General features: G+C 47.6%; 1 protein-coding gene and 1 long non-coding RNA gene across 3 annotated transcripts in view; one reads left to right on the top strand and one right to left on the bottom strand.

The window, feature by feature from the left end:
* The window catches only part of ATP2B4 (ATPase plasma membrane Ca2+ transporting 4), a 90,660-nt gene extending 65,925 nt beyond the window's left edge, over positions 1 to 24,735 (bottom strand). For both annotated transcript variants that reach the window (XM_068541542.1, XM_068541541.1), the window contains exon 1: positions 24,336 to 24,735. The gene's annotated coding sequence lies outside the window, so the exon portion shown is untranslated. The remainder of the gene's footprint in view (positions 1 to 24,335) is intronic.
* LOC137762958 (uncharacterized) overlaps positions 23,067 to 26,432 on the top strand; it is a 53,292-nt gene continuing 49,926 nt past the window's right edge. Inside the window, exon 1 of the long non-coding RNA XR_011073655.1 lies at positions 23,067 to 23,303. This is a non-coding gene — a long non-coding RNA (uncharacterized lncRNA). The remainder of the gene's footprint in view (positions 23,304 to 26,432) is intronic.

The following is a 26,432-nucleotide window of genomic DNA, read 5'->3' as shown; positions in this document are numbered from 1 at the left end:
AAAACAAAAACATACGAACAAAAACTTAAAAATATAAACAGGAAAACCAAAGTTGCTCTAGAGTCTCTAGACCCTTTGCCTACAGCACTGAAAACAGAGCATCCCTGGGGCAGCAGTAGGCTCTGGACCCAAGAAGGCAGGCAAAGGCAAGCTTGTAGCCCCAGATAATCCCTTCTCTCCTTTGCCACTAGCACTTCTGGGTTCAGGTGACGTCAGCACATTATGTACCTGTTGGGAAGAGACCTCTGGAAAGGTGAAACCCCAGAAGAGGCTTCAGAGCAGAGTTTACAAACAGCACACTTGGCTGCACCCTCTCCCACCATCTGAGACAGTGACACTCCTCCGTGTTCTGCTGCAAGAGGCTGTTCTCTCCGTATTATTGCAAATTATGATATGCCCAAAGAAATTCGATTAAAGAAAAGAGAGCAGGGACTTCCCTGGTGGCGTAGTGGTTAAGAATCCGCCTGCCAATGCAGGGGACACGGGTTCGAGCCCTGCTCCGGGAAGATCCCACATGGCGCGGAGCAACTAAGCCCGCGTGCCACAACTACTGAAGCCCGCATACTTAGAGCCAGTGCTCCGCAACAAGAGAAGCCACCACAATGAGAAGCCCGCGCACTGAAACGAAGAGTAGCCCCTGCTCACCGCAACTAGAGAAAGCCCGCGTGCAGCAACGAAGACCCAACGCAGCCAAAAATACATATAGGCATAGGCATCTGCTTAGAACAGGTATAGCTAAGGCCTTCCTGACCCATGATGGAAATACAGGGTATCCAGTCTTTCTAAGGACCTCATATACGATCTCATTTGATCCAACAAACTAAGTGGATACTACCACCCTTATTTTACAGAGAAGAAAACTGGTTAAATACCTTGTCTAGGGCCACACAGTAAAGCAGAGCCAGAATCCAAACCCGAGTTTGGCAAAGGCCGTACTTTTCCCACATTATTGCCTTGAAGGTGCTTTCCAGACATGAGGGTTCTTTTTCTCAGGGACCAGTCACCTTTTAAGGTATAGTGCAGTGATCAAGAGCACAGGCTCTGTGGGCAGGTGGGCCCAAACCCCAGATCACCATCACTACCTGTTTGACCTTGGGAAAGTTAGTTAATGTCTCTGTTTTTCCATTTTGGCACTGATAAAATGGGGATGATAATAGTAATCCCACTTAAAATATTTCAAAAGATTTTGAGATAACTGAATAATCCATGTAAAGGCACACAGTGCTGCCACACAGTAAGCACTCAAATATAATTATTGTGGTTATTATTTAACACTATCAATCAGCCCATTTCAACTGTTGGGTCTGGAGTCACTAGAGACCTGCTCACCTTCAGAAGGTGAGTGGAGAAGCACTGCAGTATTTCCCTTGCTTCTGCTTAAGGAAGAAATGAACACCTTAAGGTCATCCAGACTAATCTCTTTTCCAGTGTTAGAAACCATTCTCTTCTTACTGCTCCCTAAAGCTCTTACTCTCTCTTATATTAAACTGGGATCTAATTTGTGATCTCCACCATCAAAGTGATTGGCATGCAGTCTCACAATCTTACAACCACCTTTTTTAATAGCTTTTTTTTTTTTATCCCCTTTCAACAGTTGCAGAAGTTGAGGCCCAAAGTCCTATAGTTTAAACTAAAGTCCTATAGTGGTCAAGCCCGGCCATGAACCCAGGTCTGCCTGAATCCAAAGCTCCTGCTCTCAGCTATTATGTGGATACTTCTGCATCAGAGAAGAGAGGGAAAGTGTACTACATGGAAGAGGGGAAAGTAGGTGTGGTTGAATTCCAAATACCTGGATTGGAATCCGAGCTCTGTGACTTTGCACAAGTTCCCTACCAATAGCATCTATCATTTAGTGAGCACTAAGCATTTAATGAGCATTGTCATGTGTCAATCACTGTTTGACTTATTTTCACAGATAAGAAAATTGAGGGGCATTTATGCTGAAAACCACAAAGCTCCTAAGTAGAAGAGCCGCCGAGTTTCATTCTCATGCTGCCTGATGCTTTTCTTTTTATCGTGTTTCTCAGAGACTCAGTTTGTTCATCTTTAGATAGGGATCAATATTCACTCCCATTTAATTCATTTTTCAATAAATGAGTGCTTACTAAGTTCCAGATCTTGTTTTAAGCACAGACATATAGTAATAATAGAAACTGACATTTTAATGCCTACTTTGTGCCTGGTACTCTTTTGTATATTACCTGAAATTATGAAGATTAATGATTCACAATGACTAACATGACATCTACTCAATAAATGGTAACAGTTATTATTTTCTTCCATAGCATAGCCTTAACCTTTTTAAACTGTAACATTTCCTATTGTCTTCATTCTTTTCTTTCTTTCCATTTTCTTCCCCTCCACTAGTTTGGAAGTTATATTATTCCTAGTTTTTTAGTGTTAGCCTAGAAATCTTAAAATCCTAGAATGTATATTTAACTTAAAAACTTCTGATAATCAATCTGATATCTTTAACCTCTTCCCAAACAATACTCGGACCTTAGAACACTTAAACTCTACTTATCTTCCAATTTATATGCTATTGTTACTGGCAATTTTAATTACAGCTTCACTTTATTGCTATAAATTAGACACTGTTATCTTTATTTTCTTTGTGAGTAATATTTAGATTTAGCACCATGTTTACAATTTTCTTTGCTTATCATTCTTCCTTGTACCTTCCTTGTGGGTAATTTTTCTTCTTCTTGAACTATTTCCCTTAGAAGTTGCTTTTGTGGAAGGCCTATTGGTAGAAACTTGGTTTTGTTTGTCTACAAAGGGCCTTATTTTGCCCTCATTCTTGGAAGATTTTCACTGATGACAGAATATTGTGTTAGCAGTTTTTTGCTTCAGAACTTTGAAGATATTATTCCACTATCTTCTCGCTTTTACTGTTGAGGTTGAAAAATCTGTTGTCAGTCTAATTGTCATTCCCTTGAAGATAATTTATCTTTTGGGTTACTTTAAAATTATCTCTGGTGTTTTGTAGTTTCATTATTGTGTGTCTAATGGTGAATTTTATTTATCCCTCTTGGGATTCATTAGGCCTCACAAATATAATGATTATACTTCATCAATTCTTGACCACTGCTGCTTTAAACATTGTCATACTCTTATTTTCTCTATTATCTCATTATGGAGCATTAATTAAGTGTATATTGGGATCTTTTTTACTCTATTCCTGGGGTGGGGAAACTATACAACCTGGGCCAAATCTGGCTTGCTGCCTGTTTTTGTAAATAAAGCTTCATTGGCACACAGCCACATCCATTCATTTATATATTGTCTGTGACTGATTTCATGTTACAACAGCAGAGTTGAGTAGTTATGACAGAGACCATATGGGCCACAAAGCCTAAAATATTTACTATGTGGCCAATCTCTGATCTATTTTCTATGCCTCTATACCTCTTCCACATTTTCCATCTTCATCTCTTCCATCTTCCATTGTCTATAGTTACTCAGAAATATCTTATAACTCGTTAATTTTATCTTTAGCTGCAAAATACTACTTTAAGCTATTCATTGAAATTTTAATTTCTTTTGTTGTATTTTTTTCATTTTTAGAAGTTCTCTCTGGATATCTGCCTGGTCAATTGAGTTTCCTGTCCCTGCATCATTCTTTCAATACCCTCCTATTTCTTTTAACATATTAAATATATTTTAAAATTTTCTATATCCAATAACTCCAATGTCTGCAATTTTTGTGGGTCTGATCTGTGAAGTGTTATTTCTGCTGTTCAACTTCATTGGTAATCAGAGCAATGCCAATCAAGACCACTAAGAGACACTATTTACACCATTCAGTTGGCAAAAATTTGAAAGTCTGATGATACCAGGCACTTGAGAGGACACAGACCAACAGCATCTCTTACACTTTACTGGTAGAGGCAGAACCACTCCAAACATATTGGGAACAATCTGTCATTATCTTATAAAGCTGAATATTCACATACTAAGACCTAGTAGTTCCCTTCTGAGACTGATACCTAGGAGTGACTTGCAGAGAAAAACATGAACAGGAAAGTTTGTGGTAGCACTTTTCATTATGGCGAAAAAGCGTGATAGCTTCGCTAATGGAATATTACATAACAGTGAAAACGAATGAACTGCAGCTACACTTAACAGGGATGAATCTTAGTATTATAATATTGAATGAAAATAAGCAAGCCCCAGAAGACTGTACACAGTATATATTTTTAATAAAGAATATGAAGATTAAATAATATATTTGTTTAGGCATACGTATGTTTATCCAAAGAATGGTAAACACAAAATTCTGGATAGTGGTTGGGATGGGTGATGAGGTAGGGGGATAGCATAGAAAGGGCTTACAGGTGGATGCAAAATATGGGAGTGATCTCATTTTTGGATTGGGTGGTGAGTTCAGGCGTCTTTAACAGGTTATTAAAATACATTAATAACCTATATAAATAAGTAGCAAAAGAGAGACATGCATAAACCAGTGAAGAAAATGTATCATGAACCATCCATTTTTGTGCACCAGAGAAATAAAAGGAAGAAAAAGAGCTAGAGATCAGAGAGAGAAGAAAGAAAAATGTTTCCAGTATTTCCGCCAGCAACATTTTTTAATCTGCGTGATCAAAGTCATGGATCTACCAAAAGTTAAGTTAGCAAGACTCTTTTAGATAAGACTTTCTGTTGTCGATTTCACGGTCTAAAGTTGCCATTTAACAACACAGTCAATATACTGCATTTGACCATGTTAGCTAGTAACATATCAACCAATTTAGAAATTCTGATTTTGGGCGTGGGGGCGGAGGGGGGGGGGGGCGCGGGCGCGGTGTCGGGTAGAGGTGGGAGTAAAGGGAAGCAGGGCAGAGGGCTGATTTGCATTATTCCTCTAGAGACCAGAGAGCCAGAAGGCGGGAGGGGCACAGAAGGAAGGTGGGAGGGAGAAGTCGGCAGTGACCTGGTCCCCCGCTTTGGGTGGGGAGAGGTGGAAGAGAGGCATTTCATTTCACAATGGAGGGAGACAGCAACTGGGGGCAGAGGCCTAAGCGCCAGTCTCCTCTTGGATCCAAAGTAAAATAGCTCGGGGAGAACCCCCACCCCTTCCCGCCGAGACTTCCTGGGTCCTCTTGCTGCCACCAACCCCACCCAGACAGGGAGCTCTATGCAGGCTCTGGGCGCGGGAGGCCAGCGATGAGCTCCCGAGCCTCCGCCAGCACGAAATCCCCGGCCCAGCCTCCACACGCTGCCGCGCCGGCCTCTGTACGGTAGGCGGGCGGAGCCCCAGGGTAGCAGCTGGGCCGCCGCAGCTGCCCGGGCCTCCCCTTCCGCTCGCTGGGCCGGTCTAGCCCTCGCCCTCGCCCTGGCCCGGGGCGGCCGGGTTCCGACGTGTCGCAGCTCGGCTCCCAACGCGCCCGGGCCCGGCCCCGGCAGCAGCTGGGGCAGCAAATGCCTCGGCCCTTTCCAAGTCTGGCTCTGCACCAAAGCCCGGGAGAAGGCGGGCGCCTCCACCCCTCCGCCCGGGATTGCTCAGAGGAGGCAGTGACTCATCGCGCCGTCAGGCCGGGCAGCCCCCGGTCCTCCCCCAGGACTCTTGTCCTCCCCGTGCCACACCCCGGGGAGGAATCGCCACCCTTCAGCCTCGGGAACCCTTCCAGGTCTCACCCCGCCCTTCACCTAGCCTCCCTAAACACTCGAGAGCTCAACCCTGCTGTTTCAATGGCTCAGCCGGCTGCTCAGCACAGTTTCCTCCAGAGAGCCCTGTCCCGGCGCTGCTGTGACCGCTGGGCGCAGGGCCGAGCTCCCCACTCTGCCCAGCACGTGCGCTTCACGAATGTTGATTTTCAGCGGCTGCATGATGTCAGAGGGCAGGGACAAATACTGGGGTGATTCTAGATGTTAGCATCCCAGTGGAAGGGAAGGCTGTGTTAAATCTGAGAGCCTGTGACACAGGACACTATGGTGTGTATGCAGAGTGCGTGATCTCCAGTGCTCACTCCTCCGCGCTGGGATGAGGGAGAGGTCAAACTGGAGGGCACCGCACTCATGTGGGGAACCTGGGCCCTAGAGTAGAGTGTGACCTGGTCAGGGTACAAGTGGGGACTGTGTGGATTCCCTGCACTCAATTTTTCTCGTCTCTAAAATTGAGGGAGTTGAGTGATAGCCCCTTCCAGTTCTGATATAATAGGATTCTAGGATTTGTAGTCTTAAACACTGGTTCATCTTGACATCCTCAGGAACACCTCTGAGCTCTAACAGTGTACTTTCACACATGTATAGTGCTTTTAACTTCTCAGAACACTTCTATTTAGATTCTACACTCTCCCCCTAGATTATCTATTAACAATTCTCATGGTTAGAAACAAATGACAAATGAAGAAACTGAGGTTCAGAGGTTAAGGGGTTTGCTCAAGGTCACGCTGTTAGCTAGTGGCATGGTGGAGTGGAACTCCATTAAGGGGCTCTTTTTAGTGCCTCTAGAGTTCCAGCTTTTTTACCTACTTTGAGCAAACCATTCACACTTGCTGGGTCTCACCCTCCATCTACAGCATGGAGAGAACCCACCCTACCTAAGAAAGAGGGCTCAAATTTTAGATGAGCTGGAGAAAAGGCCTTCCAAACCTCAGAGGAGTCACATGAGTGAGGAGGGGCTTCCCCACTCAAGAATCTTCGTTGTACAAAGTACTTTTACATCCATTGTCTCATATGATTCTTGTAATGATCCTGTAAGGTATTCAGAATTATATTATCTGACACTTTAAGGAGAATGAAAAGGCTGAAGTTTAGCAGTTGGGTGACACCTGCAATGATAACACCCAGTCTGTTATCTTCCTGTGTTATGGCAGGAGGTTCTGGAGTAACTAGTATAATAACAAAGATTCCTCTATTTCATAATGGAAACCAAAGCATCTCCCTCCATCTTCCTCATCTATCTCCCTAAGATGGCCTAGGAAGGAGGAAGGTACAGGGATGAAACCTCCCTAGGAAGGAGGAAAGTGCAAAGGTGAAACCTCCCTGTGGGCCAGGGGACAAAACGGTGGAAGGCTTCCCCAGAGTCACGTAGGGAGGTGGCACCAGCTCGTGGATGAACCCAAGACTTCGTGTCCCAGCCCTTGAGCCTGCACTGAACAAGTGCCAACATTCTTCGGATAAGCCTATATCCATCATGGTGGTCACCAAGACTCTTTGTCACTCTCAAATGTATAATTGCTGGTTTGTGCAACCTCTAAGAGGCTGACATCTTAGGCTTTCATTCCAAAGCATCCTAACTGTTGAGGGGTGTTGAGCTGCCTACCAAAAGCACAGGGACTTTCTGTCTCCATCATATGCACTCGACCTTGTCTTTGTCCCCAGCCCTACGTTTGCTAATTTTGGTGGTGGTGACAGCCTCTTGCTCTTCCTAGCTCCTTTCTCTCTGCCCCTCCCTGATCTAGTCCTCGATGATTATTTAAAAGACAAAAACAAAAAAAACCATTTCTTTTCTTTAAAAATACAGCCCAAGATGGGACTTCCCTGGTGGCACAGTGGTTAATAATCTGCCTGCCAATTCAGGGGACACAGGTTGGATCCCTGGTCCAGGAAGCTCCCACATGCCGTGGAGCAACTAAGCCCTTGTGCCACAACTACTGAGTCTGTGCTCTAGAGCCCGTGAGCCACAACTACTGAGCCCTCGTGCCACAACTACTGAAGCCTGCACACCCTAGAGCCCACGTGCCGCAACTACTGAGCCCGCGTGCCTAGAGCCCATGCTCCGCAACAAGAGAAGCCACCACAATGAGAAGCCCGCGCACCGCAACTAGAGAAAGCCCGTGCACAGCAATGAAGACCCAACACAGCCAAAAATAAATAAAAATTTTTTAAATAATTGAAAAAATAATAAAAAATATATACAGCCCAAGATAAAGTATACTCAGCCTCTTTCACACATACCCATTTAAGAGAAAGAAGACAGGAAAGCCATGTGGTTCTTTCCAACCAGGGGCTAGTGTGAGAGCAGGAGGAGCCAGCCTCTCTGCCGTTAATGAGTAATTCCACTCACAGGTTTATACGGGGCTTGATTTAGGGTGTTCCACATCTTCTTCCAGAGAGCCCGGCCCTTAACGGAGCCTGTGTAAAAGGCACTTTACATTTTTAACTCTCACTTCAAACACAAGTTGGCCTGGACCCTCATGTGGGATCCAGACACACAAAGGGAAAGAATTTTCAAAGGCAATTCAAGAATTCCAAGCTTTCTCCCCTCTCTGATCTCTTCATCCCAGGTTCAGACCCCTGTGCCCCACCCAGGTTGGCTCCAGACTGTCAACTTTCAAGGCAAAGGGTGCAGGCAACAGTATCTTTATTTCCCTTCCCAAATCACATCAACCTTTTGCCTCAGGTTGCCTGCTATTATTTGATTCCATGGACCATATTTTTAACTGACTTGTGGCCAGTTTCTTAGGATGTAGGAAAATGCTCATGACTTAGTATTGGGTAAGAAAAAATTTGAATCAGAAACTTGATATTCAATGTAGTCCCAATTTTGTTTTAAAAATGTTTAGAGTCACCTACATATATAAAAGAATAAAAGAGAATACACCAAAATGTTAACAATTATCTCTGGACTTATGGAAGTCTTACTTATCCCTTAAGAAAAGCATGCAAACCAGAAAGTACGAAAAACAGATTCTGTGAGTGGGTATGCAGGGGATGTTCTGCCTGCTTAGGGTAAGAGAGAGGCAGAGTTGCCTAGGGCTTAGACAGGATAACTAAGGAACTGAGTGAGAAACAGCCCTGACTTACACTGGGGCACAAGTTAGCTTCCAGTTAGACAAGGGATTTTGGGATTGGCCAGCCCTGGGGAGCTCTGAAGTGCAGCTGTTTACAGCAACAGGTGCATGAGATAAGCTGAGTAAGTTAACAGGAGAACGTGCACTTCACCAATCTGAATACAGCTGGAATCCTGGGTTGCCTCATGTTGTATTTATTCCAATGGTCTGATCTGTTTGTGCCCAAAACACTAGTGGAGGTTGGACAACAGAAAGAAGTGAAAAGGGAATTACCACCATTGCCACGGTTCTAAGATGGAGCCTCAGCCCTCCTCCCCACCTTGTAGTGGCCATGTAAAGTTATACAGAGGCAGCCCCAGGGAGCCTCACAATCTCCCAGCAGGGGTCCGAGGAAAAGGAAACAGGTGAAGTGGGGACAGCTTCCTCAGACAGGCTTAACAATTCTTGGAGGCCAACTCCCTAAGCAAAGTCTCCTGGGGCACTGGCTACTGTTTCTTTTCACAACCCAGTCACCAACCTCCCAGGAAGATCCCCCAGTCTCTGCCACCAAGCCCAGCTGAGCTGTTACCCACTCTTAGGTGCCCTTGCCTCCACCCTTAGAAGTTTTGCTTTCCCCATTCTAGGTTTGCAAATTCAAATGCCTACACAGACCAGGCAGGCACAGAAATGAGTGAAGCAGGCTGAGCATTAGGCAGTAGGCAGCAGGGAGAGGAGGAGTCCGTGGCAAACTAGAAAGCATACGCGTGTCTGAATGGGGCGGCAGGTACTCAGTTCCTGCTAACTGTTGCCATGGAAAAAAGGTAGGATTTTTGTCAGACTTCCACTTTTGGAGAAGAGGCAAGAAATTTGGATTTCTATGGGAAATCTTATTTTTAAAATTTGCTAACCAGCTCTAAGTAATCTGCAGGGTTGTTTGGGTATGAGGAGAATTGGGAGTTAAAACATCCCTGCAGTATACTTAGGCCAGACTATTCATTTTGCACCTGAACAAACAGCAGCCCTGATCTATCCCCAAAGTGACAGAGCAACTTAAAGGGTTCAAATTCCACATCTCGCAACTTCTAATCTAGAACTCGTTCCTCTAGACCACCCTGCTCGTCATTAGGAGTCCTTCGCAATTATTCAGCATGAGATGATGAAGTGTTGAACAGGGATGGTGACCCTGGGGAAAAAAAAGGTAAACTCTGCTGTGATCTTGACTCTAGTTTACAGAAAAATTTCTATTTGTTTATTCAGTCATTCATCCATCCAGCGTTTACTGATGATCATTCCTTGAACCAAGAACTGTGCTAAACACTGGCTAAACAGAGCTAACGAAGGCACCACTCCCCCCTTCAAGCAGCTCACAGGCTGTGCGTGGGCTAGGCTGATGCTGTAGCCAGAGCCGAAAAAGTTGACACGTCCCGGCAACCACGCTGCCATAGGCCTGCTCACACGAACTTGGTTAATAACTCACATGCTCACTTCTTCTGAAAGCATCTCCTGTCACTGGATGCCATCCCTGAGAGACTGGGAGGGGGCTGGAGAATCTCCTCCACTCCAAGAGAGCCTGGAGCACTTAAGTAATCCACAGGAAGCAGGAGCAAGAACCCAGCCTCTCACTGCCAAGCCCCTTCCAGCTCAGGGAGGGCAAGTTCTGGTTCATGCATTACCTTGGCCAAGCTGCCACTTCATACCAGCTAAAGTTTGTGTGGGTGCGTAGTGGGCAGAGAGGAGGAGATCCCAGACTGGGACTCTCCGGCCTGTTTAATTTTTAAAATTTACTTATTTATTCATTTATTTTTTGCTGCATTGGGTCTTTGTTGCTGTGCGCGGGCTTTCTCTATTTGCAGTGAGCGGGGGCTACTCTTTGTTGCGGTGCGTGGGCTTCTCATGGCGGTGGCTTCTCTTGTTGTGGAGCACGGGATGTAGGCTCACGGGCTTCAGTAGTTGTGGCTCACGGGCTTTAAAGCGCAGGCTCAGTAGCTGTGGCACACGGGCTTAGTTGCTCTGTGGCATGTGGGATCTTCCCGGACCAGGGCTCGAACCCGTGTCCCCTGCCTTGGCCGGTGGATTCTTAACCACTGCGCCACCAGGGAAGTCTCCTGGCCTGTTTATTAAGTAGCCTGCTTGGCAGCTGGCAGATGATCTGCATGATAGCAATGGCATCCTTGGGCCACAGCTTCTACAACCAAGTAGAGCACTGTCACCCAGTCTGGCTCCCTGCATCAACAAGAGATTTCCCGGCATGGCTCTTACAGTATCTACCTCCCGGGGGAGGAATGCAAGGCAGGAGCAAACAAGGTGAGGTGACTGTAGCTCTCCACCTGCCACTCTGCCTTATTTTGCCAGAACTCTTGCTGTGCAAGGATCAAGCACAATCTTGGAACTGGCACTGAGAGGGTAACCTGCCATGTGGAAACGATGGGAGTCCCCAGTCAGCCCCTAAAGTCCTTTGGTGGAGAGTTGCAGGAAGCTGGGGCCTTCTGGGCCTTTCAGTTACTTGGAGACAATGGGCTATGACCCTTTTATAAAGGTAGTCAGCCCAAAAGTTAGCAGGGAGCAGGTGGGCAGGCTTGTGGGATCCATGGAGAAGGAAGGGAGAACTGGAGGGATGGAAGAGGAAAAACTGAAATTCAACAAGGACCTACTATGGGCCAAGACCTCAGAACATGTAGCACTATTTATTAATATGTTATCCGCTTTTTTCAGAGAAAGTTGAGTCCAGTCACATGGAAAAACTTGTCCGTGGTCACAAGGATGGCAAGGCAGACTTGAACCCAGTTCCGTTTGACTCTCCCAAATCTGGGATTGGGAAGGTTGTCTGGGTGATTGAAGACAGAGAGCATTGCTATAGAGAAGGGCATGGGAAGAGATTCAGGATTTAGTAAACTCTGGACCCTGGGGCTGAAAACCCAATGGAAATTAGCATTATTTTCTCTAGGGCTAGAGGAGCTTGGCAACCTATTTCCTGTTCCAGTAAGTGAATTTTCCAGTGTTTGGGAAATCTCCTTTCACCTGCTCCCTTCACGGGGCTAAGTGTCTTAGGTCAGATGTACAGGACAGGAGACACAGATGGATATAGGGCCATACTTTCCTTTAGACTCCTCCATGTTGAGGGACTGTTCCTAATGTCTCCCATCAAAGTAGAGTTGAGCAGGGATCAGAGGCACACCCAGAGGGTTACCCCAGTTATTTCAGTGGCCCATCCTCCAACAGTTAGAATATTACCCTTTTCCCTCTGACCATGGGAAGCCCAGGAGTACAGAAGATACTAAAACAAAATCCACTCAACGATTTTTTTAATTGAGCACTTACTATATGCCACATACTATTTTAGGTGGGATACATAAGTGAACAAAAAGAATAAGACCTTTGCCCTCATGGAACATACATTACAGCAGGATCAACATAAAATATCTTTTTTTTGGTGAGTCTTGGTTAATAGAAAGGGTCTTAGTGTCAGACAGGCCTGGGTCAAATATCAGCCTAGCCCTAACTTAGCTTGCTGAGTGTTAGCTTTCTTATCTATAAAATGAAACAATGACACATTGTAGGGATGTTGTAAGGATAAAAGATAACGTACATAAAATGCCTGGCATATAGCAGAGTTCAAAAATGGTATTCTTATTTTTCCAGGCCCACCTGAACATGCAGATTCTGGGACAACTCACATGCTCTCTTCTTTAGGGGCTGCATGCAGGGCATCATCTCCACGATGTCCTTAGTGACAGTCCGGTGTGGTAAAGAGCATACTTGGGTTTGCATCTACCTAAGGTCAAGGATTTCCCCTCTAGAAATATCTGCTCCCACCCATAGCCCCTGTTGAAGGGATAGGCCTGGGTGGTCATGATTTGATTAGTCCACACTCTCCTCAAGCAGGCCACGGATAATTAGCAGGGGTGGACATTGGACCTGAGCTGGAAATCAGCATCTCTTGACTTGGATGGAGAAACTGAGTTAATTTACTTTGGAGAGTTAGGCAGGAAGGTCATATTGGAGAAACTGAGTTAATTTACTTTGGAGAGCTAAGCAGGAAGGTCATATCAATTTGGAGATTGAACCTGTTGCTTGGTGAACCACAATGGGTGCTGCGCATGTGGACCAGGAGGCAGAGAAGAGAGTGCTAGCACTTCCAGAGAAAAGACGCGGTCCACTGGGCGCTGCACTGCCTGATGCTAATCCTGTGATATTTCTCTGTAACCTCCTAAAGCCCCCTTTTACTTGTGCTTCTTTGGGTTGGTTCTGTTCTGCAGCCAGATGATGTCTAAGACAAATCCAGTACCTGTCTCAGACGGTGGTTATTGTGACATAATTTGAAATCAGCGTATTTAGCCGACATTCAATAAATGCTGTCGAATCTCTCCCTATTCTTGTCAACCACTCAATCATTCAGCAATGGAAAGAGGAAATTCAGAAATGGGCTACACTTGGGTTGCACCTCAGCCTGTGTTTTATGAACATCTTTACTAATCTGTAAAATGAAGATAATACTAGTATTACTTTACTGTCTGCTAAGAATATTAAATGATGGGACTTCCCTGGTGGCACAGTGGTTAAGAATCCACCTGCCAATGCAGGGGGCATGGGTTCGAGCCCTGGTCCAGGAAGCTCCCACGTGCCGTGGAGCAACTAAGCGCCTGAGCCGCAACTACAGAGCCTGCACTCTAGAGCCCATGAGCCACACTACTGAGCCCACGTGCCACAACTACTGAAGCCCACGTGCTTAGAGCCCATGCTCCGCAACAAAGAGTAGCCACCACAATGAGAAGCCCGCATGCCGCAACTAGAGAAAGCCCGTGCACAGCAACGAAGACCCAATGCAGCCAAAATAAATAAATTAATTAATTAATTAAAAAAAAGAATATTAAATGAGGTAATCCAAATTTAATACCTAGCACATAATTAATGGATGTTAGCTCAGACTATTACTTCTACTGTTGTTATTATTTAAGATGCAACAAGTGTTGTTTTAGATCTTGATCTAGGCAAGGAGAGAAGACACGGTAAGAGCAGAATCTGGAGTGGACAGTGAGAGATCAGAGAAGGATGTGCTGGCAAGTGGCGTCAAACGACTGGGCAGTAGAGGCGACCGAAATGCGAACTGGAAAATGAGAAGGGGGGCACTGGAATAATAAGCCTTACATACATCCAGCACTTCAGCGTCTACCCAATGCTGTCATCTACCGTATCTCATTTGTCCATCACAACACTCTACAGGGTAGATAAGGAAAGGTGATATTATATACACGTTATAGATGGGAAAACTGAGGTTCAATAAAGATGTGTATAACATGTATCAACTGAATCTAAATCCACTCTTTTATCCTTCAATATCACACTGCCAAGTAGGGTGGAAGGGCTGAAATGAGAAGTAAGGATTGGAGGAGAAACTGGAGGGTTTCTCTTGAAGTTTATTTTTTCATTCCGAGGTTCCATTCAGATGGAACTCTGCATATCCCTGCAACAGAATGTCTCTGCCCCATCAGATTCTGAGAACATAAGCAGGGGATTACAAAGTCAGATGACACTGGGATGCCAGCCCAAGGACTGGGTATACCAGGCTGGACCAACACCCAGCTCCAGCACCAGGCCCTGGCCCAGAAGGCAAAGGACAAGGGCAAGTCCTTCATCATCAGGCCACAGTCTCATTGGTAACACAGGGGTGCCTCTCCCAGCTCAATCCTTCATGGAATCTAGGCCTTATCTTCCTGAGTTCGGGGGTTAAGGGTATTCTCCAAGAACACAAATGCAAGTTCTCTGGAACACTGCTACAATCAGAGCTTGCTGTGGGCGCCCAGGCTCAGGATACTTGCCCTTGAGCTGAAAGTAGGTGATTTTTAGTCCTTCCCTGACTTCTGGATGCCACTTCTCTCCAAATACTAACATAGCACCTGGCACACAGTTTGTGCTTACTTTGTGTTTGTTGAATGAACAAATAAATAAATAAACAAGCAAATGAATGACAGATTGGCTCTGGCAATAAAATCGATCTGTGCTGTCCCATTACAGTGGCTCAACCATGCTGATTCTTAGCCCCAAAATCAGAGCTCCCAGCCAACCTGGGTTAGTCAGCTCCCAAGGAAGAAGTGAAGGTCAGAGCGCTTCCCCTCCACACTCCTTCCGAGAGGCCACATCCTGAGAAAAGGGCTGGGCTGGGGACACCCAGGCAGAAGGAGGTCCTTTTCCAGGACTTGTGCTTCCCCTCTTCATTATCCTGCCTCTCTCAGCTCAAGGCCCAGCTGCCTGGGAGGGGCTGTGGAAGAAAACCAGGTCCATCAGGAGCTACACAGTGATAAGGGTGGTGCCAAAAGTGCTTCTCCTTTGCATAGTCTCTAGTCCTAATGACCTTAATTGTTAATAATAGCAGCAACAATAGCAATCACAGCACAGCACTTTTATGGTTTCTAGCATCTTTCTTCCAAAAAGCTTCTAGCACATGACTTCATTGTGTCACACGTCATCCTAAGAGGGGCTGGAATAATTCTCCCAGTTACACGGGTAGAGAAATTGGGTACCAACACGGTTTGGTATTGATCTGGCTCACGCAGTGATGCACTGAGGGGCTCAGGGGCCCAGTCACAGACTTGGAGTGGGGAGAACTGGGCTTGGCCTCCAACTAGTCTGGTGTCCTTGGGCAAGTCTCTAGTTCTCAGTTTTCTCACTTGGGATAAAGGGAAATTGGACCATCTCTCCAACTCTATCCATCTCAAATGCCTGGCTCAATAAAATGAGCTACCCCCCCACCCAAAGCCTGGTGACTGACCTCCCCTGTACCAAGGTCAGAAAGTCCCTGGAAGTTTGGATGCCGGCTCTGCCTATCCTAGCATCCTAATAGATGTCTTATGAGTGCTCCCCACAAAGAAGGTTGTAGTACAGACAGTGGGGAGAAAACATCAAAAAATCATCCTAATGGTCCATGAGCACCAGGAGAGCAGGCAGGCAGCAGGCTGCTCCTGAGGCCAGATGCCATCCTGCTTGAGACCCAGGTGCTGGCTCAGACAGAGGGCTGGAGGCATTTCAGCAGGAGGGAGCATCACCTCACCTGCCAGAGCATCTGACTCTCCACGATGCTGAGTGTCCTCAGCCAGATGCAGCAGCACCACCCTTCCTCCCAATCTACCCCCACCCCCATCGTCTCCTTCATCAAAGCTATTTTCTCTCCTCATTCAAATCCTGTTTGGCAATCACCTCCCCCAAGAATAATTTTCAGGTGAGCCCTGCCAAATTCTGGTCCCCACATTCCCACTAATACCCCTTCAGCTCCTATATCACTGTGCCAGATGAGGCTTCAAGTGTGTGTCTCCGCTGTTGTCTGCCACTAGAGGGGGGAAATATTAGATGGATATTTCCCATTTCTTCCTTTCTTAGTTTCCTCCATTCTCAATCCCCAAGATATGAAGCAGGGCATTCAGGGCACAGGAATAGTGGACTATAGATGGACAGCACTCTCCTCTCTACCCATGGGCAGCTGCCCTGGCCAGTTACCAGAAATGCTAATGCTGAAATCTCAACCAGAGTCTGGACAAGGGCTCGGCCAATGTGTCTACCTCCAGGGCCGAAAGTCTGGATTGAGAGGTAGGATAGGCCGGCCTAGCAACTGGTGGCTTTACCCAAATTTCTCCAAACCCGATCCATTGTTCAGATGAAAATCTCATCTCTCCATCCCACGGCACTGACTGTAGTTCCTGATTTCCAATATCTAATAATATTAATATTACGTTGAATCACATTAAATTGCCTTTTATAGGTTAAAAGCGGTTGCAAACTGGCAATTTCATGTGGTTGGACCTAATAACTCTTTGGGGGGATCATGTTCCTTAGGAGATAGTAAACTACCTGAAGGCTTGGATTTCTGTATCTCTAGCTAATCTTTCTTTCTCTAGCTTAGGACGTAGCAGAATCGTGGCCTTAGAAGGTGTTGAGTAGGTACTCAATTGAACTTACAGACAGGTGGAGATGGGGACTCTAAGAACCTGTTCTAGTCCCAAAACTTGAGGGTGTGGTTGTCCACAAGGCAGATCTTTTTAGGTCTCCTTATGTCTGGTCATCCTGGGAAGAAGGATGGAACTTAGCTACAGGCTGTTACATTGTGCTAGACTATGATAAAGAGCTTGGTTTGGGTGTTGAGAGTTTTGCCTCTTTGTAGAAAAAGAGAATCTTGAATCAGAAATGCCTGTTTGGGACTTCCCTGGTGGTGCGGTGGTTAAGAATCCACCTGCCAATGCAGGAGACACGGGTTTGAGCCCTGGTCCGGGAAGATCCCACATGCCTCGGAGCAACTAAGCCTGTGTGCCACAACTACTGAGCCTGCGCTCTAGAGCCCTCGAGCCACAACTACTGAAGGCCACGTGCCTAGAGCCCGTGCTCCACAACAAGAGAAGCCACGGCGATGAGAAGCCCGTGCACCACAACGAAGAGTAGCCCCCACTCACCACAATGAGAGAAAGCACGCACGCAGCAACAAAGACCTAACACAGCCAAAAACATAAAAAATAAGAAATAAATTAATTAAAAAAAAAAATGAAATGCCTGTTTGTCCAAGCTTGGTTTCAATTTATAGTGGGGGAGACGAAGGCCCAGAGACATCACCTGCCTCTGTCAAGGTCACACAGTAGTCAAAAGCCCAGATCACCAGTTTTCTTTTTATTTTAAATAAATAAATTTATTTTATTTATTCATTGGCTGCGTTGGGTTTTCATTGCTGCGTGCGGGCTTTCTCTTGTAGCGGGGGCTACTCTTCGTTGCGGTGCATGGGCTTCTCATTGCGGTGGCTTCTCTTGTTGTGGAGCACGGGCTCTAGGCGTCTGGGCTTCAGTAGTTGTGGCACGCGGGCTCAGTAGTTGTGGCTTGTGGGCTCTAGAGCGCAGGCTCAGTAGTTGTGGCGCACGGGCTTAGTTGCTCCGTGTCATGTGGGATCTTCCCGGACCAGGGCTCGAACCCGTGTTCCCTGCATTGGCAGGCGGATTCTTAACCACCGCGCCACCAGGGAAGTCCCACGATCACCAGTTTTCTGACTCCCAGTCCCATGTTCTTCTGGCAGGCCTGGCAGCGCATGAGAACAAACTCCTCCCTGTCTGCCCCCTTTCAACTTCCTGGTTTCTGCTCTTTCAGCCTCCCTAAGCAAGACAGAAGGTGAATTGACTAAAGGATCAAGAGCCCTCTCCTACATGAAAAAAACCCTGAGTCACACAGGGCCTTAGTCCCAGGGTTTTCAGGGAGAAAAGAGAGGGGGAGTGAGAGATACGCCTCCTGGAAACCTGATATCTCCCCAGAGCTAGGACTAGGCTGAAAAGGCAGTGGTGAACAGCACAGTAATTTGGGTCAGTGACAGTGCAGCCGCTATGCAGGCTCCAGCAAGGGAGGATCTAGGAGCCCTTGCTTAGCCCACACATGAAGGCTCAGGGCAGGCACAGCTGGCTTCTCTCAGAAGCACCTCATTATAGAATTCAGAAGGGATGTGAAAGGTTGGTCAGAAACAACTTCTGGACTGTTGGTGGATTCCTCCTCTTACAATTGGGGACTCTCCTCAAAAGGCAGGTGGGTGACTCTGGAAGCCCTCAGTCCGAAGACTTCCTCAGCTGGCCCATGGCATTGTGGGGAAGTGCCTGCTTCCACCAGTTGCTCCTGGCCCACCCAGCTGCCCAGCCCATTGTGCCCCAGCTGCTCCCACCCAGAAAGAAAAGCCTGATGTTGACAGCAGTGAGAGTGAAAACAAAGACTCCCCGGGGAGGGTGGCGAGTGGCGGCTAGAGAGCTGAGAAAAGATGCCCCCTTTGGTCCGTTGGTCCAGAGTCAGGGCGATGAGTGAGGGCAGTCTAGGAATCTGGGAGTCCTTCTTAGCATGTACTTCTCTCCATACCTTGGTATTAGGAAACATTTCAAATTTGAAACGTTGAAAAAAATAGTACAATAAACAACTCCAGACCCTTCACTTAGATTCGCCAGTTGTTAGCATCTTGTATGCCCTGTCTTGAGGTATATATATACATTTTTTGCTGAACCATTTGAAAACCACTTGCAGACACTGTGCCCTTGAATACTTTTTCATAAAGATATTCTCCTATAAAACCATTGTCATGACCACTAGCACACCTTTAAAGATTAACAAAAATTACATGTCATCTAATATCTATATTAAAAATTCCCCAATTGTCCCAGAATGTCTTTTATGGTCTTTTTTTTTTTTTTGACCCAAGATCCAATTAAGGTTTCTGCATTACATTTGGCTATAATATCTCTTTAGTTTCTTTAAATCTAGACTGGTTTCCGCCTCCCCACCCTTCTCCCCAAACACATAATTTTAATGTTTTTTTTTAACGAATTCACTTTTTTGAAGTCTCAGTTGTCATGTAGGATGGCTCTCATTCTACCCCAGCAGATGCTTTTTTTGCTTTTTTTTTGTTTTTTGTTTGATAACATCCAGAGATGCCTATTTTATTTCTTACTAGGTGATTGCGTTTCAGGCTGATGACATCAAATAAGTCTAATTACCAACTAATTTTGTACCTCTGAACGCCTATGAGATTAGCTAAAACACTACCCCCCCCCAAAAAAAAGTGACCATACCAAGTGCTTGTAAGGATGTAGAGCAAATGGAATTCTCATACAGTGTTGGTTCCAAATGGTACAGCCACTTTGGAAAAGTTTGGCAGTTTCTTATAAATTATAACCCTAAAGAAGTGAATGATGTTCCCACAAAAACCTGAATCCAAAGTTTATAGCGAATTTATTCACAATCTCCAAAAATCTGGACACAACCCAAATGTCCTTCAACTAGTGAATGGATAAACAAACTGAAACAATGGACCACTACTCAGTAATAAAAAGGAACATACTCCTGAGACACACAAGAACATAGGAAGATCTGAACTGTGTCATGCTGAGTGCAAGTCAGACACAAAAGACCACATCCTGTGCAATTCCATCGATAGGACGTTCAGGAAAGGTAAACACCGTGGTTCAGTATCTCATGGCGGTGGTGATTATATGATGATCACTTTTGTCCAAACTCATAGAACTGGACACCAAAACGTGTGACTTTTACCACACAGGAATGGTTAAAAAGTGAATAAATTTGTTAGAAGGGTATTTAAAGAAAAATATTGTAAGGCTGTTACAAATATGTCTTAAAGAATGTGCACACATCTTTTTGTATTTGTGAATGTGCATTTTCTGGATAAATTTCTAGAAATAGGATTGCTGGGTAAATGCATATGTTGTTTTGTTAGATGTTGCTAACTTGCTCTCCATAGGGGCCGTACTAATTTGTACTCCTGACATGGATTTTGCAACCTAGGTGGAAGATCATAGCAAGATGCTAGGAAGTGTTCTGAGCTGAGAGTTACCCTGAACTTACCTTAGAGTCCTTAACCTCCCCACCAATAAACACACTACCCCAAGCTCCCTCTGCCCTAGCGATCCAGCAAGAAGGTAAAAGCAAAGGAATCTCACTGACTTCATTGCAGTCTATCTCCCTAAGTTATCCCAAAGATTTCTCTACTTAACTTGGGAAAACAGAGCAGAGAGAAATGATGAGGCTGAAGGCTGTAGCCAGAGAAGAACTAGAGTGAGGAGAGTCCAAATAGAGGGAGGGACCCTCGCCCCTTGACACCTATGTTCTCACCTCCCTTTTCTCTCCTTTGGCCTCTCTGCTACCCCCTCTCCCAACACAAATTGCCTCCAAAAGCTCCTCCCCTGACTGGGAGTCCTTGCCTCTGGTTCTAACTAGGTCCTGCCTGGTTTCCCTCCTCAGCCCGCCTTTATGTGGGCTGAACACAGAGGACTGGCTTAAGGTGGAGGCAGAAGTCCCCGTCATTTCTGTTTTAACACGTGCAGAGGAAATAAGTCAGTGGAACAAGAATGGCTCATACAAGGGAAAGAGGAAAGAGGAGACAAAGAGAGATGCTGGGAGAGGAAGCAGAGTACAAAACATTCCACACAAGCCTTTTGGACTCCAGCCCCGGGGCCAGCTTTATTCCTCTGACCCATTCTACAGAAGGGGGAAATGAGTGGGGAAAGGATGTCATCCCAGTTGACTCTGCCCAGGTGTTCTCCTTCCTTGTGACCCAGAGACCTTGCCTTTCTCATCCCTCCCTCCTTCTCACCTCTACCCACCAAATACCAATCAGAGATGACAGAAGTCAATGCATGCATGTCTGAGGAGCAAGGAACTGGCTGGGAAGAGAGCCCTGTCTCAGGGTAGGCTGGGGGGAAGAGGTCAGAGGGCGGGAAGAATTACTCCGGGAAGGCAGCGAGGCCTAGGGTAGGGCATTCCTCTTCAAAGTCAAACCAAATACCTGGGTCAACCTAAGCCAAACATGATTCTTAAGGTCCTGGGACCAAGAATGAACAACCTCCTTTCCTCCCTCCAAGGCTTTGGTGGATCTGGAATGCCCTAGATGGGCAGGCCTTATCCCTCTCTCTGGGTGCTGGGTCCAAGGCCAGGAGAATAGAAAAAAAGAGAAAAGGGGCCATGGGGGTTGCTGAGAGAAGCTAAATTCTTGACTAAGAGGCAGTTTCCTGTGTAATATTTGAATTGCTGGGTCAGTGCTGGGCTGAGTGGCCCAGGATCCCTCTTCTTTTCAAGAGGCTGCAGTCAGAGTGGGAAAGAGTAAGGCTCCCCCTTACCCTTGCTCAGGGACCTCTGCCCCTCCCCCACACCACCTGACTTCTGGCGCTCACACCTCAGGCAAACTGCGCCAGTTCTGCCCCTAACTGCGCCCTCCCATTTTGACTTTCTTCTGACACCAAAAGCCGTAGAAATCCCACAAATCTGACTCAGCACTCCCTCCCACCATTACTGCGGGAGCAGGCTTTCCACCGTGCAGGGGGTAAACCGAAGACGACAGGGCAAGCTAGGAGTCAGCCCGGATGAGGTTGATCCTCAGATCTGCTGATTCCCAGACTCCCCCAAAATGCCACCTCCTTCTTCCAACATTGACCAAGCGCCTAGGTGCTAGGAATCCCAGAGGTAAAAACGAGCTGTGTTCCTTCGAGTTGACCTTGAACCTAGCCAGGGACACGGAGATGGTAACTGGAGGGGAAGGAACCCAGGCTCAGCGCGGCCCCAGAGGCAGGAAACCTCCGCTCCAGCTCCGAGCGCCCGGTGCAAGGAGTACTCAGGTTCCCGCAGAGCCCGAGGGTGGAGCGGCGCTGCAGGAGTGGCTGCGACCGGGCGTGGCCGCAGAGCCGCCGAGGGGAGAGGGACGAGAGTGTGAGGCAGCACCGACCCCGCCCCGCGGCCCCGGCGGGAAGGGAGGGGGCTGTGGGGAGTTCCTCCCCGCCGCCCCACCCACCCACGACTCAAGGCCACGGGACAGGCGCCTCGGTGCGCGCCCTGCTTCTCAAGGAGAAGTCCTCCCGAGCCTACCAGAATCTACCCCTAGTCAGAGCACTGAAAACGGGAAGGTCGGCTGCAGGAACGGTGGGATTATGGGCCCCCAGAATGGGAGGGCGCAAGCAGGGGGGTGGCGGGCGGTGTGATTTCGGGGTTGTACCTCTGCAAGATGGTGGCAGGGACGATGGGGCTCCCGGGCAGAAGCAAAGAAATGGGTTCTCCTCCCTGGCTTTCTACAGAGCCAAGGCATGGATCCTGCCATGGGTCCCCTGCCCACTGGGTAAGGCCTCATTCCTTTCTCCAGCAGAATCTAGGGAGAGAGGAGCTGTCTGTCCTTGGGTGCAGGCGGACCAGTCATCCAAAACCTCAGGATGAAAACTGGTTCCTGTTGCTTCCCGGCCCCCATTTCTGCTATCCTCCAATTCTTTTGCTTCCTTCTTTCCAGTTTCTAACCTCTTGCCTTTACCACTCTTCCAGCCAAACTAGCTGGGGCAGGGGGCAGGTGCTTCTTTTCCACGCACACCCCCCCTCCCCAGCTTCGGTACAGGACCCACCTCATAGAGCACCCTTTACCCGCTCCCAGAGTCAGCTTCCCAGGCCACCACCCCTAGCCAACCAGCGAGGGAACCCAGCTCCACAACCCTTCCTGGCCTCCTCCTTCTCTTAAACCTTCCCCCACCCAGCTCCTCCTAACCCCTTAGGTCCCTCTCTGTGGCCTGTCGCAGCCTAGGGTGACCCAGGTCTCTTCCCTTCCCTTCCTTCCTCGTAAAGAGGGCCTGGAGCTGAGGGAGAAGTGGCGGGGGTGGGGGGTGGTTCCAAATAGGAAGGACCAGAAGGGGCAGCTCTGGGGAGAGGCTCAAGGAGGGAGAAGAGGATCTTGAGACTGCCTGCCAGACACCCCACCCAGAGGAGGAGGTAGCCTGGTAGAGTGGGATTTTACTTCCCCTCCCCCAGCGGTGCCAGTTGAGTGCCCGCCTATTTCTTCAGCTGAGCTTCCCCGCTACCAGGCTGGCTGGCACCGACTGCAAGTTATTGTAAGTCCGGCAGGAATGCCCACGAGGGTACTGTCTCTGGCCAGCAGAGTGCCCACTCTCTCCCAGGATGTGGTTAGCCACTCTCGCGTCCCCCACACCCAGCAAGAGAAGAGTGGTGGATCCTTCAGTGAGATGGAAGCGTGTGCGAGGCTGGACTCGTCTGGAAAGGATGCCAGCCTGCCTCTTCCACACCAAGAGCAAGCCAAGTGTTTCAGTGAGTATGTTTGTGGATGAAAGCAGGAGGGACAATCCCAGCCTTAATTTATAGCTCTTCAGCAAGACAGCGCAGTGGCCCAGGATGCTCAGGGACCCTCCCAAGGATGCCTGTGACCAACCCCCAACCACGCACCAGCCCCACAGTCACCAGCCTTGAAATTGCAAACTTTCCAACTTCACCTCTTCTCCCCTTTGGGAACAGCTATATATGGGGCGGTGCCCTCAGAGACACTCATACAGTTGGTTCTTGACTCTCCGCACACACTCAAATAACAACCAAACAACAACGGTACGAGGGAACTCCCAGCTTTTTCCACGACTAATTATAGACGTGAAAGTCTGAGGATGTTTTGCAAGCGGTAGAGAGAAATTGCGAGGTTTCTCTACAAAGCCAAGGAAATTTAATTTGTACATTCCCCTTCCCTACCCCCAACTTCTCCTAGCTCCTACCTCCAGCCATCCCCCCAGTGAGCCCCTCTCTCAGTCCCCACTGGTGTCCCTCCTTCCTGTTGAAGATTTCATACTCATTTTTTTTTTCCGTTTATCTTTGGTGCTTTCAAGAAAGGGAACAGACCCGGAAAATATTTTTGCAACAGTTTTCCATTCTGCGTCTCATTCCCAGGCCAGGGGGGAGGGGGAGGGCAGGAACGAATGGGGGAAAACAAATGCTTTTTCCAAAAGCTCAATTTGGGTATGAAGAATACAGTCCCTCCACTTCCCTACCCCCACAGCCCAGGAATGACAAAAACCAGGGGGGAAAAAAGGAGAAATCACTTGTTTGATTACATGGTTTCTAAGAGCTGAATCTAGGAAGGAAATACAGTATTTGACAAATCTGTGCACACACACACACACACACACACACACACACACACACATACATATACACACCCTAAACCCAGTCTCAAGAAATATGCTAGTCAGAGGAAATTCAGGGAGTTTTAGAAGCCATTCAGGGAGTTTTAGAGCCATTGAGAGGAAAGAAACTAAGTTTACAAATCAAGACTCAATTCATTTTCTGCAAGCCTACCTCTCTTTCTAGCCAAGATCCAGGCTTCTCCACGCGGGAATCTCCCTCTGGCTTTCCATGCACAGGGGTAGGGTGGGGGTGACCACCCACCGGTCCAATGTGGCAACCACGCCGGAGGTGCTGGCTGGTCTCTTCGGCCTTTCCAGCCACGACCAGGGAGTGGGCTGGGTCTCCTCCCCCGGCCCTCCCAAAGGGAAGGACCTCTCAGGTTTCTGGAAGGAAAGGGTGCAGGGGAGCTGGGCGGGTGTCTCTGGTCTTACTCTCCTCGGAGGGATGGCTCCCCAGGAAGTTCGTGCCCCCTTTCAACCCCCAGCTTTAGACGGTTTCAACAGCAGAGCTTTCTTGAGAAAATGCTTGTCATGGCAACAGCTCCAGCCAACTCCGGCAGACTCTGGCTCACCAGCCCGGCCGGAGCGGGAGGAGAAAGGGGCGGAGCGAGAAACGGAACGGGGGTGGGACTTGGCGAGAAGCCAGACCATTACTCCACTGTTAAGGTGGCTCGATTGCGAGCTGCGGCTGCTTCCTGGTTTGTTTTAAGGCGGAATGGGGAAAGAAGGGGAGGAATCCTCTTTCCTGTGGAGTTTCCTCCCCGCCCTTTCTCTCCCTTGTTGAAAGCAAAGTAGGGTGTGGGTGGAGCGGGAGTGGATGTGGGTGGCGGTATTCAACTGTTGCTGGGTGGAGGGAAAAAAGGAAGCTTCTGCAGGCGGTTGGCTTCCTGCAGCTCCTCTCAACCTCTTACTCACTTAGACCCAGGACCCAGAAACCCAAGGTGTCTGCGAAAACTTGGACTGTCCCCTGCCACCCTCCTGCCCCTGTCTGAGTAGGGGGCCCACTGGAGAAGGCGAAGGCATTGCTTTGGATGCACACACCTGTACACTGCTTTGCTTATACACACACATTAGTACACAGTCCTCACCCAGATTTCATACACACACTCCCAGGTCACATTTTGCTCCCTCCTGCCTCTGTACCCACATCCACCGTGCATGATAATAGCTGCCTACTTTTTTTTTTTTAATTTAATATTTATTTATTTGGCTGCTTCAGGTCTTAGTTGCGGCACGTGGGATCTTCGTTGGGGCAGGTGGGCTTCTCTAGTTGTGGCGCGCAGGCCCCAGAGCGCGTGGGCTCAGGAGTTGTGGTGCACGGGCTTAGTTGCTCTGCGGCATGTGGAATCTTAGTTCCCCACAGTTCCCCTGACCAGGGATCAAACCCGCATACCTTGCATTGGAAGGCGGATTCTTAACCACTGGACCACCAGGGAAGTCCCAATAGCTGCCTACTTTTGAGTTCAACTATGTGTGGGCTATGGCGCCAAAAGCTTTGTATATATGGTTTCTAATGATCATGGCAATCTTGAAGGGTCTTATTATCTTCATTTCAGAGTTGAGGAGATTGAGGATCAGTGACTCGCCCAAGATTACACACCTGGTAAATAACAGAGCAAGGATGCAAGGCCAAGTCAGACTGTCTCCAAAGCCTGTGTACTCTCCTGCACTTGTATCATGTTCCAGCACACATTTCCATTTTAGTTTGCACACACTCAGACATCCATGCACACTTATACATAGACTATAAACTGTTAATCACACCCAGCAGCCTCACACCCACCAGCATTGTGCAACAGTGCCACTCCTAGATTTTGCCTGAAAAATTCTGGCTTTCAGGTGCAAACATGCACCATCAACTGGTTCTCGCTGCATGTCTTCATTGACTGATATATCCCCACACCTACCTCAGCAGGCGCATACACACACACACACACACACACCCCTTCATATGCTAATGGAAGGCAGGTTAACACACACCTCAGAGTGTTGTAAACTATGAGTTTACAAACTAGAGTTGTAAACTATGCTGAGAGGTGACTGGCCACAACTTCAGGGTTTGGGAAGAGACCTCTTTGATCCTCCCATGCTAACTCAACACCTCACACCACACCTGTCCTCCTTTGCCATCCGATCTCCCTACCCTGGGATGAAGAACCATGTGCACATGGAGAAACAGAGTTGTGAATTAGACACAACTGGTTTCCCTTTGCCTATTAACACCCTTCCCCGTGTCCTAACATTGGGGTCCTTTCTTTCCTCTCTTTAT

This window comes from Eschrichtius robustus, chromosome 3 (genome assembly GCF_028021215.1).
Source record: "Eschrichtius robustus isolate mEscRob2 chromosome 3, mEscRob2.pri, whole genome shotgun sequence".
Classification (NCBI taxonomy): Eukaryota; Metazoa; Chordata; class Mammalia; order Artiodactyla; family Eschrichtiidae; genus Eschrichtius; species Eschrichtius robustus.
Note: the sequence above shows the minus strand (reverse complement) of the source record. Positions and strands in the feature narration are given on the sequence as shown.